Consider the following 12,213-nt stretch of genomic DNA (forward strand, 5'->3'; position numbering starts at 1 on the left):
CACTGCAACCTCCACCTCCTGGTTCAAGTGATTGTCCTTCCTCAGCCTCCTGAGTAGCTAGGATTATAGCCACCTGCCACCATGCCCAGCTAATTTTTTGTATTTTTAGTAGAGACAGGGTTTCATCATGTTGGCCAGGCTGGTCTCGAACTCCTGACCTCAGGTGATCCACCTTAGCCTCCCAAAGTGCTGGGATTACAGGCGTGAGTCACTGCACCCAGCCTCCCTGATTATTTTTTAATTAAAAAGTTAATGCAAACATCATGAACAATAAAGACTAAGAAACTCTCTTAGAAGGAGACTAAGGATCACTTCTTGGCCTTTTGGCTAAGATCAAGTATAGTATCTGTATCAGTTTTATATCTGATATGTCCTCTATTCAAGGACAATATATTAAATGGATTTTTGGAAATAGGAGATGGAATAGGAGCTTGCTGCATCCACTCCACACATTGACCTGGTATTGCAGTACTTCCAACAACAGTGCACCCAAACCTTGAAAAAAAAAATTTTTTTTTTTTTTTTTGAGACAGAGCCTCGCTTTGTCACCCAGGCTGGAGTGCAGTGGTGCGATCTCAGCTCACTGCAAGCTCCGCCTCCCAGGTTCACGCCATTCTCCTGCCTCAGCCTCCTGAGTAGCTGGGACTACAGGTGCCCGCCACCACGCCCGGCTAATTTTTTTGTATTTTTAGTAGAGACGGGGTTTCACTGTGTTAGCCAGGATGGTCTTGATCTCCTGACCTCGTGATCCACCCGCCTCACACCTGGGATTATAGGTGTAAGCCACCATGCCCGGCCAAAAAAAAAAAAAAAAAAAAAAACAGTTTTAACGAAAAAACAAAAAAAGAAGAAGGGGACTAAGGAGACAGGACAACTAAATGCAATGTGGAATCTTGGGTCAGAAAAGAACGTTAGTGAGAAAATGATGAAACTGGAATAAGGCATAATACTAATAATATTACTACTAATATTATTAGTTAATAATGTTATGGCAATGTTAATTTTATGATTTTGATCATTCTGCTATGATTATCTAAGATGTTAATATTAAGGGAATCTAGGTGAAAGGTATATAGGAAGACTTGATAGGATTTTTGTAACCTTTCTGTAAGTACAACATTATTTCAAAGTATAATTTTTTTTTTTTTTAAGTATTGCATTTTGGGCACATGTTCCCAGGATCTCCTTAGGGCTGTGTCATGGGCTAAAAAATAACATAAAATAAATGGAAAGTATTGCATTTTATGTAGAAAAAATTCAAATAAGATAGTTGTGTTCAAACTAAAAAATGAAGAATACATAAGGAAGAAATTTTACTAACTTTATACAAACTCTCCCAGAAAACAGAAGAGGAGACATTTCTCCCATTGTTATTCTGATACCAAAATCAGAAAAGACACTACAAAAGGAAAACAAAAACAAAAACCATGGGCCAATATTCTTATGAATCTAAACAAGATAATTCTTAAAATACTAGCAAATCAAGGGCTGGGTGTGGTGGCTCACTCCTGTAATCCCAGCACTTTGGGAAGCTGAGGTGGATGGATTCACCTGAAGTCAGGAGTTTGAGTCCAGCCTGGTAAACATGGTGAAACCCTGTCTCTACAAAAATACAAAAATTAGCAGGGTTACAAATCCTAGTTACTCAAGAGGCTGAGGCAGGAGAATTACTTGAACCTGGGAGGTGGAGGTTGCAGTGAACTGAGATCGCACCGTGGCACTCCAGCCTGGGCAACAGAGCAAGACTCTGTCTCAAAAAAATAAAAGAAAAAAAGAAAAAAGCAAATCAAATCTAGTAATAAATAAAAAGTATAGGCCGGGCGCGGTGGCTCAAGCCTGTAATCCCAGCACTTTGGGAGGCCGAGACGGGCGGATCACGAGGTCAGGAGATCAAGACCATCCTGGCTAATACGGTGAAACCCTGTCTCTACTTAAAAATACAAAAAACTAGCCAGGCGACGAGGTGGGCGCCTGTAGTCCCAGCTACTTGGGAGGCTGAGGCAGGAGAATGGCGTAAACCCGGGAGGCGGAGCTTGCAGTGAACTGAGATCCGGCCATTGCACTCCAGCCTGGGTGGCAGAGCAAGACTCCGTCTCAAAAAAAAAAAAAAAAAAAAAAAAAAAAAGTATAATATATCATGACCAAGTAGGGTTTATCCCAGGAATGCAAAGTTGGTATACTGGTTTTGAATGTTGGTTCAACATATAAAAAACTCAATATAATTAACCATATTAACAAACTAATAAAGGTATGGCCATAAAAGCATTTGCCAAAATCTAGCATGTTTTCATGATAAAAACCACTCATGTAACTGGGGATGGAAGGGAACTTTCTCAAACTATAAAGAACAACATGCTGGCTGGGTGCAGTGGCTCACGCCTGTAATCCCAGCACTTTGGAAGAAAATATTTGCAAAAACACATCTGTGAAAAACAATTTATATCCAGAATATTATTAAGAATTTACAATTCAATAATAGATAACCCAGATTTTTTTTTTTTTTTTTTTTTTTTTTTTTTTTTTTTTGAGATGGAGTCTCGCTCTGTCACCCAGGCTGGAGTGCAGTGGCACGATCTCAGCTGACTGTAAGCTTCACCTCCCGGGTTCACCCCATTCTCCTGCCTCAGCCTCCCGAGTAGCTGAAAATAACCCAGATTTTTAAATGCATAAAAGATTTGAAGATATCACCAAAAATCATATACAGATGACCAATAAACACAGGAAAAGATGTTCGACATCATTAGTCACGAGGTCAGGAGTTCAAGACTAGCCTGGCCAATATGGTGAAACCCCATCTCTACTAAAAATACAAAAATTAGCTGGGTATGGTGGCGGATGCCTACAATTCCAGCTACTCGGGAGGCTGAGGCAAAGAACTGCTTGGACTCGGGAGGCGGAGGTTGCAGTGAGCTAATATTGCGCCACTGCACTCCAGCCTGGGCGACACAGTGAGACTCCACCTCAAAAAAAGAACAACATACTTATTGAAAAAGTAAATATTTTCCCTGAAATTGGGAACACAGCAAGATATCTGTTCTCACCCCTTCTATACAACACTGAACTGGTGTCCCTGCCAGTACAATAAGGCAAGAGAAAGAAATAAAATACATACTATTTGGAAATAAAGAAATAAAAATGTTGTCATCAACATAGAAAATCCTAAAGGATATACAAAACCATGAACTAAAAAGTGAATTTAGTAAAGTCACAGAATACAAAAATTATATTTCAAGATACTAATAATAAACATTTAGAAATCAAAAAATTTTTAATTATATTTACTTTAGAACAAATAACATAAAATTCTTGGGGATAAATCTGACAAAACATGCAAGATCTTATACTGGAAACTAAAAAATATTGCTGAAAGGCCGGGCACGGTGGCTCAAGCCTGTAATCCCAGCACTTTGGGAGGCCGAGATGGGTGGATCACAAGGTCAGGAGATCGAGACCATCCTGGCTAACATGGTGAAACTCCGTCTCTACTAAAAAATACAAAAAAAACTAGCCGGGCGAGGTGGTGGGCGCCTGTAGTCCCAGCTACTTGGGAGGCTGAGGCGAGAGAATGGCGTGAACCCGGGAGGCAGCAGAGCTTGCAGTGAGCTGAGATCCGGCCACTGCACTCCAGCCTAGGTGACACAGCAAGACTCCGTCTCAAAAAAAAAAAAAAAAAAAAAAAAAAAAATATATATATATATATATATATATATTGCTGAAAAAATTAAAACCTAAATAAATGGAGAGGTATACCATGTTCATGAATCAGAAGACTCAATATTCTTAAAATGTCAAGATTCAAATTAACCTAAAGATCCAAAGTAATCACAATAAAAATCCCACAGCCTAGTATTTTTATTTTAGAAATTGACAAGTTGATCCCAAACTTTGTATGGAAATGAAAAGAACTTGGGATAGTCAAAACTATTTTGAAAAAGAACAAAGCTGGAGGACTCACATTACCACATTTCATATCTCTTACAAATTTATAATAATCAAAACTGCAGTTTTAATATATGGTAGACAGATTGATGGAACAGAATAGAAAGTTCAAAAATAGGCCAGGCACGGTGGCTCACGCCTGTAATCCCAGCACTCTGGGAGGCTGAGGTGGGTGGATCACCTGAGATCAGGAGCTCAAGACCAGCCTGGCCAACATGGGGAAACACTGTCTCTACTAAAAACACACATAAAAATAAGCTGGGCATGGTGGCAGGTGCCTATAATCCCAGCTACTCGAGATGCTGAGGCAGGAGAATTGCTTGAACCCGGGAGGGGGAGGTTGCAGTGAGCCAAGATCATGCCACTGCACTCCAGCCTGGGTGAAAAGAGCAAAACTCCATCTCAAAAAAAAAAAAAAAAAAAAAAAACTTCAAAAATAGACCCACACATATAAGTCAATTGGTATAGACAAAGATGCCAAGGTAAATAGTTCCAAAGGAGAAAGGATCGTCTTTTCAACAAATGGTGATGCTGGAACAATTGGACATAAATGTGCAAAGAAATGAAATTTGACTCTGACCTTGTATCATATAAAAAATTAACTCAATAGGCAAATCTATAGAGACAGAAAGTAGATTGATGATTGCTTATAGCTGAGGAGATGGGAGAAGGAATGAAAAGTCTCACTAATGGGCATAGGGTTTCTCTGTGGGTTAACACAAATGTTTAAAATTAGATCATGATGATGACTGCACAACTCTGTAAATATACTAAAAACCATTGAATTCTACACTAGAATAGATTCAATGTGTGATATATGAATTATATTTCAATAAAACTGTTAAAAATTTAACTCTAAATGAATCATAAACCTAAATATAAGAGCTAAAACTGTAAAGGACTAAAAGAAAACATAAGAAAACTCTGTGTCACCTTCAGTTAGGCAAAGATTTCTTAAATAGAACAAAAAAAGGACAAACCACTCAAGAAAACAAATACATTTTATCAAAACTTAAAACTTTTGCTGTTCAAAAGACACTGTTCATGGGCCAGGTGTGGTGGCTCATGCCTGTAATCCCAGCACTCTGGGAGGCCGAGGAGGGCGGATCACTTGAGGTCAGGAGTTTAAGATGAGCCTGGCTAACATGGTGAAATCCTGTCTCTACTAAAAATACAAAAATTTGCTGGGTGTGGTGGCACACACTTGTAATTCCAGCTACTCTGGAGGCTGAGGCTGGAGAATCACTTGAATCTGGGAGGCAGAGGTTGCAGTGAGCTGAGATCACACCACTGTACTCCAGCTTGGGCGACAGAGCGAGACTGTCTCAAAAAAAAGAAAAAAAAGGCACTGTTCAGAGAATAAAAATTCAGGTCTTAGCTGCTTTCAAAAAAGAAAAAAAGTAAAAAGACAAGTCACAAACTGGGAGAAAATATTTGCAAAAACACATCTGTGATAAAGAATTTATATCCAGAATATATTAAGAATTTACAATTCAGGCCGGGCGCGGTGGCTCAAGCCTGTAATCCCAGCACTTTGGGAGGCCGAGACGGGCGGATCATGAGGTCAGGAGATCGAGACCATCCTGGCTAACACTGTGAAACCCCGTCCCTACTAAAAAAATACAAAAAACTAGCCGGATGAGGTGGCGGGCGCCTGTAGTCCCAGCTACTTGGGAGGCTGAGGCAGGAGAATGGGGTGAACCCGGGAGGCGGAGCTTGCAGTGAGCTGAGATCTGGCCACTGCACTCCAGCCTGGGCGACAGAGCGAGACTCTGTCTCAAAAAAAAAAAAAAAAAAACACACACACAAAGAATTTACAATTCAATAATAGATAACCCAGTTGTTTTTTTTTTTTTTTTTTTTTTTTTTTTTTTTTTTTTTTGAGACAGAGTCTTGCTCTGTCACCCAGGCTGGAGTGCAGTGACGTGATCTCGGCTCACTGCAAGCTTCACCTCCCGGGTTCACCCCATTCTCCTGCCTCAGCCTCCTGAGTAGCTGACGATAACCCAGATTTTTAAATGCATAAAAGATTTGAATATATCACGAAAAATCATATACAGATGACCAATAAACACAGGAAAAGATGTTCAACATCATTAGTCATTAGGGAAACGAAAATTAAAACCATAATGAGATACCTACACACCTATTAGAATGATTCAAATTCAAAAAATGCCAATGCCTGAAGCTGGTGAAAATGTGGAGCAACTGGAATACTCATGATGGGAATGCAAAATGCCACTTTGGAAAAGTTTGGCAGCTTCTTATAAAGATCTCATTTCTAGGTATTTACTCAAGAGAAAACATATCTACCCAAAACTTTGCGCACAAATGTTTGTAATTGTAAACACACATTTTGTTTTATTTGTAATTTGTAATTGACAAAAGCAGAAAACAAGCCACATTGGTGAATGGATAAACTACAATACATTGGAATGCCACTCAGCAATAAAAAGAAACAGGCAGGCCGGGCACGGTGGCTCAAGCCTGTAATCCCAGCACTTTGGGAGGCCGAGACGGGCGGATCACGAGGTCAGGAGATCGAGACCATCCTGGCTAACACGGTGAAACCCCGTCTCTACTAAAAACTACAAAAAACTAGCCGGGCAAGGTGGTGGGAGCCTGTAGTCCCAGCTACCCGGGAGGCTGAGGCAGGAGAATGGCGTGAACCCGGGAGGCGGAGCTTGCAGTGAGCTGAGATCCGGCCACAGCACTCCAGCCTGGGTGACAGAGCGAGACTCCGTCTCAAAAAAAAAAAAAAAAAGAAAGAAAGAAACAGGCCGGGCACGGTGGCTAATGCTGTAATCCCGGCACTTTGGGAGGCCGAGGTGGGTGGATCCCGAGGTCAGGAGATCAAGACCATTCTGACTAACATGGTGAAACCCCATCTCTACTAAAAACACAAAAATTAGCTGGGTGTAGTGGCGCATGCCTGTAGTCCCAGCTACTCGGGAGGCTAAGGCAGGAGAATCACTTGAGCCCAGGAGGCGGAGGTTGCAGTGAGCCAAGATTGCGCCACTGCACTCCAGCCTGGTGACAGAGTGAGACCCCATCTCAATCAATCAATCAATCAATCAATAAAACAAATCTCCACAAGCATCATAATGGGTGAATCTATCTGGCATTTTGCTAAGTGAAAGAAGCCAGGCACAAAAATGTCCATGCTTACAGTATGATTCCATTGATATGACATTCTAAAAGAGACTAAACAATAGGGACAGGGAGGGAGTGGAGACAGGAGATGGACTGCAAAAAGGGCAGGAGAGAAATTTGAGTGTGGTGGAAGTGTTCTTTTTTGTTTTTTATTTGTTTGTTTGTTTGTTTTTTAAAGACAGAGTTTCGCTCTTGTTGCCCAGGCCGGAGGGTAATGGCATGATCTCGGCTCACTGCAACCTCCGCTTCCCGGGTTCAAGTGATTGTCCTGCCTCAGCCTCCCGAGTAGCTGGGATTACAGGTGTCCGCCACCATGCCCAGCTCATTTTTTGTACTTTTAGTAGAGAAAGGTTTTCACCATATTGGCCAGGCTCGTCTTGAACTCCTGATTTCAGGTGATCTGTCTGCCTCAGCCTCCCAAAGTGCTGGGATTACAGGCATGATCCACCATGCCTGACCTGGAAGTGTTCTATATCTTGACTGAGGTGGTGGTTACATGACTGTAGGTTTCTCAAAACTCATCTAACCATAGACTTTTTTTTTTTTGAGAGAGGGTCTCACTCTGTTGTATAGGCTGGAGTGTGGTAGCACAATCATAGCTCACTGCAGCCTCAATCTCCTGGGCTCAAGCGATCCTCCCACCTCAGCCTCCCAAGTAGCTGAGACTACAGGCACATGCCACCACACATGGTTAACTTTAAAAAAATTTTTTAGAGACAGGGTCTTACTATGTTGTCCAAGCTGGACTTAAACTCCAGGGCTCAAGGGATTCTCTTGCCTTGGCCTCCTAAAGTGCTGAGATTACAGGCATGAGCCACTGTGCCCAGCACCATAGACTTTTTTTTTTTTTTTTTGAGATGGAGTCTCGCTCTGTCGCCCAATCTGGAGTGCAATGGCATGATCTCAGCTCACTGCAACCTCCACCTCCCGAGTTCAAGCAATTCTCCTGCCTCAGCCTCCTGAGTAGCTGAGATTACAGGTGCGTGCCACCACATCTGACTAATTTTTGTATTTTTTTTTTTTTGAAATGGAGTCTGGCTCTGTCGCCCAGACTGGAGTGCAGTGGCGGGATCTCAGCTCACTGCAAGCTCCACCTCCCGGATTTACGCCATTCTCCTGCCTCAGCCTCTCAAGTAGCTGGGACTACATTAGCTGGGACTACAGGCGCCTACCACCTCGCCCGGCTAGTTTTTTGTATTTTTTAGTAGAGACGGGGTTTCACGTTGTTAGCCAGGATGGTCTTGATCTCCTGACCTCGTGATCCGCCCGTCTCGGCCTCCCAAAGTGCTGGGATTACAGGCTTGAGCCACCGCACCCAGCCTAATTTTTGTATTTTTAGTAGAGATGGGGGTTTCACCATGTTGGTCAGGCTGGTCTTGAACTCCTGACCTCATGATCCGCCCACCTCGGCCTCCTAAAGTGCTGAGATTACAGGCGTGAGCCATTGCACCGGGCCCACCATAGACTTTTAATAGGGTGATTGTACTGTATGTAACTGCTACTTCAATGAAGCTTCAATGACTATATTATAAGTAATATAAGTACCAAAAAAGATTTTAGGGGTAGGGGAAAGTAATGCATTATATTTAGAAAAAACTCAAAGAATATAAAAGCATACAAAATTTTTAAAATCTCCTCTTTGCCATTTTCAATCCTAGCTCTATTAACAGTTTGTAACTATTATTCCAGATTATTTTTATGTAATCATTTATATTTGTAAAAATATGTAAATATGATACCACAGTACATATTGTTTTATAACCTGCCTCATTCATATTACTTTTCATTCTGGACATCTGTTCCTCTCTTATCAGTAGATTAAAATCTCTCATCTCCCACATCAGCACATCTCACTGTCAAGGATGGAATGGGCTTTCCATTATGTTGACCATTTCTGCTTGCCATAGGTCAGCTGGCCAGAGAGGGTCGGCCTGACCAACTAGAACTAGAACAGACATCTTCCAGCAGCTGTCAACGTCCAAAGGACACTGTGTTCCTCGGACCTCTTACCAAACCAGCCAGGTCAGTTTCTCCTCCTATTTCAAAGCATATTTCCTCTCATCCTCTTGAATTGCCACAGCATTTGGCCTGTCATTTCACTACAGGATCTGGGGAGAAAGAGAGGACTGTGTCCTAGAAGAAAATATTTCTATAAATACCGAGCAACTGTTCACACATTATAATTCCTGTTATTTTAATCAATATACTTCGAGCTTAAACAGTTCTACTAATGCTTGAGAGACCTTTTCAAGGTCACACAAGGGACTGGTAGTGATGAGAAGGGAGAGAGTAAGATGTATTCAGCCAAGACAGCCTGCGCCAGGGGCTGCTATCTCTACCAAGCCCAAAGTGGAATGACAGGAGCATGAAGTTCAACATTGGCAGCTGGAAGTGACAACTGGATTGTGGAAACTTACATCACAGTGTGGGTGGCGTTTGCCCACTCACCCCTAGAAAGAGCACCTGAGTGCTCTAGACACCCAGGTTCTCTTTCACAGACCGCCGCCCTTCTCTCCCTGACATCCCAGAACACCTGTCTTGGTGAAGTACGTGGCAGCTTCAGACTGTGCTGATCACATAATGCTCTCAATCCACAAAAGGAGTTCACAAGCTGGAGTTCTCCAGATCACTGTTCTACAAACTGGAGTTGGCGAGGAGCTGACAAAACATGGAGAGGTCACAGCCACTATGCTGTGGTTGATCGAAAGGTGTGGTTTGGGGTTTCTCAGGGCCTTTAACATAATTTTTCTTTTTTTTTTTTTTTTTGTCATTAGTATGTTACCAAAGAGAGACATGGAAATTATACATGATGAAATATTTTGGAACTTCAGTGGGATGGGCAGGTTCATGTTGATGCTATTTCAATACTGATTTCTTTCAGTCTACGTACTTTGCAAGAATATCACCATCTCTAAATAAGAAATAATCCTTGTAGGTCGGGCACAGTGGCTCACGCCTGTAATCCCAGCACTTTGGGAGGCCGAGGTGGGTGGATCACCCGAAGTCAGGAGTTCAAGACCAGCCTGACTGGCCGGGCGCGGTGGCTCAAGCCTGTAATCCCAGCACTTTGGGAGGCCGAGATGGGCGGATCACAAGGTCAGGAGATCAAGACCATCCTGGCTAACACGGTGAAACCCTGTCTCTACTAAAAACTACAAAAAACTAGCCAGGCGAGGTGGCAGGCGCCTGTAGTCCCAGCTACTCGGGAGGCTGAGGCAGGAGAATGGCGTGAGCCCGGGAAGCGGAGCTTGCGGTGAGCTGAGATCCGGCCACTGCACTCCAGCCTGGGCAACAGAGCGAGACTCTGTCACCAAAAAAAAAAAAAAAAAAAAAAAAAAAAAAAAAAAAAAAAAAAAAAAAAGACCAGCCTGACCAACATGGTGAAACCCTGTCTCTACCAAATACAAAAAATTAGCCGGGCGTTGTGGTGCATGCCTGTAATTGCAGCTACTTGGGAGGCTGAGGCAGGAGAATCGCTTAAACCTGGGACGTGGAGGTTGCAGTGAGCTGAGATTGTGCCATTGTACTCCAGCTTGGGCAATAAGAGTGAAATTCTGTCTCAAAAAAAAAAATAAAAATAAAAATAATAATAATAATAATAATCCTTGTCATCTAGAACTACTTTGGTAGGGCCCTTCACATTCTAAAATTCTTTGCTATGTTTCTAATCCAAGGCAGCAGTGCCATGGTTAAGAGCATATGCATTTCAGTGTCAGAAACTTGGGCTCAGGTCCTGGTTCTGCCACCTACTTGCCAAGTGTTGTTGGACAAGTTATTTGACTTTGCCCGACCTGTTTCTTCATCTTTGCTGGGCTGCTGGGAGGTTTCTGTGGTATGATGCAGGACACAGGACAGCACTTGGGACCTGGAAGGTGCTTAGTACCATGGCTATCATTGTTACTATTATTAAGAAATTTCTTGAGGCTGGGTGTGATAGCTCACATCTGTAATCCCAGCACTTTGGGAGGATCACTAGAGCCCAGCCTAATTCGATACCAGCCTGGGCAACATAGTGAGAACCCCCATCTCTAAAAATAAAAGTAAAATAAAATGTGAGTGCTGTGGTCATGCCTGTAATCCCAGCACTTTGGGAGGCTGAGGCAGCTGGATCACTTGAGGTCAGAAGTTGGAGAGCAGCCTGACCAACATGGTGAAACCCTGTCTCTACTAAACATACAAAAAATTAGCCACGCGTGGTGGCACATGCCTGTAATCCCAGCTACCCAGGAGGCTGAGGCAGGAGAATTGCTTGAACCTGGGAGTTGGAGGTTGCAGTGAGCCGAGATTGCGCCACTGCACTCCAGCCTTGGCAACAAAGCGAGACTCAGTTACAAAAAGAAAAGAAGAAATAAGTCACTTAACATCTCTGGGTTAAGAAAGGTGCAGTGGCTCATGCCTGTAATGCCAGCACTTTGGGAGGCTGAGGCAGGTGGATGGCTTGAATCCAGGAGTTTGAGACCAGCCTGGGCAACATGGCAAAACTCCATCTCTACGAAAAATACAAAAATTAGCTTGGTGTGCTGGTGCATGCCTCTAGTCCCAGCTACATGGGAGGCTGAAATGGGAGCATCTCTTGAGCCTGGTAGGCAGAAGTTGCAGTGAGCTGAGATCACGCTGCTGCATTCAAGCCTAGGCAGCAGAGCAAGACTCTGTCTCAAAAACAAAAACAAAAATAGATAAATCTCTGTGTTGTATTAATGTTAAGCTATTGTTTATTGAGTACTCACTATTTGCCTGGCACTGTGCTCTCATCATCATTCATCCAATCCTTAAAACACCCCATGCGTAAATGCCTCCATGTGAAGGTGAGAATGGACCCACATCAATGCAAAAAGTGAAGAGGGAGTCTGTATCTTGGCACAAGACTTTCAGTTCTTCTCAAATTGGGAAAGGATGGTCATTCCACCCCACTTTCTCACATATAGTTAGACTGACAAGAGGCTTTCTTCCCAGAATATCTCTGAAGATATGTAATTTATGGCATGGTTCTGATGAAGCTAGTAAGGCCGAGAGCCCAGGGCTGCGCCTAGAAGAGAAGCCCCGTGACACAGCAGCAGCTAATTTTTGTATTCTCAGTAGAGATAGGGTTTCACCATGTTGGCCAGGCTGGTCTCGAACTCC

The 12,213-nt window shown here is 42.8% G+C and overlaps 1 non-coding gene across 1 annotated transcript; it reads left to right on the forward strand.

Annotated features, from left to right (window-relative positions):
- The first annotated feature begins 307 nt into the window (after nucleotides 1–307).
- LOC115897983 lies at nucleotides 308–494 on the forward strand. The gene has a single exon (XR_004057753.1). It is a non-coding gene; the product is annotated as a U2 spliceosomal RNA (small nuclear RNA).
- The last annotated feature ends 11,719 nt before the right edge of the window (nucleotides 495–12,213 follow it).

Source organism: Rhinopithecus roxellana, chromosome 5, assembly GCF_007565055.1.
Source record: "Rhinopithecus roxellana isolate Shanxi Qingling chromosome 5, ASM756505v1, whole genome shotgun sequence".
Classification (NCBI taxonomy): domain Eukaryota; kingdom Metazoa; phylum Chordata; class Mammalia; order Primates; family Cercopithecidae; genus Rhinopithecus; species Rhinopithecus roxellana.